The sequence below is a fragment of the Atta colombica genome, unplaced genomic scaffold (assembly GCF_001594045.1).
Source record: "Atta colombica isolate Treedump-2 unplaced genomic scaffold, Acol1.0 scaffold109, whole genome shotgun sequence".
NCBI classification, from domain to species: domain Eukaryota; kingdom Metazoa; phylum Arthropoda; class Insecta; order Hymenoptera; family Formicidae; genus Atta; species Atta colombica.
The window spans coordinates 696,631-698,737 of NW_017259194.1; positions in this window are offsets into that span (position 1 = coordinate 696,631).

A 2,107-nucleotide genomic window follows, 5' to 3' on the forward strand; every position below is an offset into this window, starting at 1 on the left:
ATATATATATTAGGTGTAAAAAGAAATCCATTATTTTTGCATGAAATTGAATGGAAAAATAATGGATTTCTTTTTACTACACCTAATATATGATTAAATTAAACATTGATTATCTTTTGAATTTTTGTTAAGTAATCTAAGCTACAAAAACAAAAAGCATACAAAAAATATGAAAAGTTGTTTGGATTATAGACAAGTATAATCCATCGTCAAAAGAAATACTAATGGTAGATGTTATTTAAATATATAAGAAAGTGCTGTTATATTCATCCATTTAGCGTCAGAAAATATTTCTTAATTGCACTTTAGTAAATATAAATTGCAAGCAAACATGATATAAATAAGATAAATATATAAAGACATTCCCAGCAAACAAGAATGGATTGAAATGAATTGAAATGGATTCAGATTTTTAGAAATATTTTTTTAAAAATATTCACGAATATTAAAATGCTTTTCAATCCTGAATTTTTATTCATTTGTAGGAATTGTATGGAGCATATCTCTATGCCTTTCAATCTAAAAATAATATTGGCTTTTTCTGTGCATTGTGAATGCACAGTACACATTTCTGTGTACTGTTCAATTCAAAATTTTGAATAGGAAATGCAGTTTCAATCCAATTGCATCCAATTAAATCTAATTGAATCCAATTGAATCCAAAAAAAGTATTCGCTATTTAAAATACGCATTCGGATAGAAAAAAATTTCAATCCATTTTAATCCATTCTTGTTTTTGCTAGGTTGTTATAATTCTAGTATAATTCTAATATAGATTCTAGTATAAAATTGTGTCTCATATATAAAAATTTTCTCATATATAAAAATTATTTAAATATTTAATTCATATTAAGTATTATTTAATATATTAACGTAACAAACAAATAAATCCATGAAATTAGATAAAATCCAGAATCTCATATTTTTTTTATAAAAAATTCACAACTTTTACTGTTGAAAAGCAATTTGTCCATACACTTATTATTAATTGTGTTAATTTCATATAGAAATCTCCCTCTGTATTTCTTTTATGAAAATCTAATTGAGATATTAGTAGGAAAATTAAATATATATAAATTAATTTTATAATTATCTAATGTTCTTATTGGTTCGATTACCTTCAAAAAGTTAACAATAAGTTACACCTTATTGAGTATTGCTTATGTCAAGTTATATGAAGATGCTCCTTATAAAGAAATTGTGTAAAATTTTAAATACAAGAAACAGTTTTCAAGTTTAGCCATCTAGTGACAGTTTAGCTAATTTTATTGCTATTGATACTGGTCCTGTTCTTTTTAACTAAACTTTTTGCACAGTTCATCTTTTCTCTTTTTCTCTCCAACATGGAGAGAAAAAGAAGAAAAATGAATCATGCAAGAACTTTAGCTAAAAAGAACAGACTTACTGCTGACAATGGATATATATATATCAGTAATCATATTCTAATATTCACTGCCAATACTGAAAACCTATGTAACATGAATTGCTGTATATTTTCATTATTGGCAATCTATGGTTGCGGTATTAATAGTTGATTTTTATTTCAAGACCAATGTCTTAAGACGCATATGGTCTTGGTTCGTGACATCTCAAGATGAACTTAAGATGGTCTTGAATAATAAGAATCGATTATAAATATCTGACTCCCATAAAGCGAACTTAAACAAGAATAAAATGGTACTTGCATTGTACGGAACTAAACGTACTCAAATTCGAATATGACCAGTATTACAATCTTTCATTAAATGTTCTTGAAATTTTTTAAATGATTTGATACTTTTCAAATAGAAATTCTTTCAAAAAATAAAATAGATATGAGTGACATCGAGTATTGCTTATAAATCATTTGATAAATGTGAAATATATAAAGGAAATCCATCAAAATTTAATTGTGAGAATGTTCAGTTCATCCACCTAGGGATGAAATTAAGAAACTCTTTTTAGATAGTCATATATTTCAGACATTTTAAGATTAGTGCAAAACTCGCACTGCGAGCAAAGATTTAGATTTTTTTTGCAATTAGACTTACAAATAATATATAAAATACACACACACACACACACACACACACACACACACACACACACACACACACACACACACACA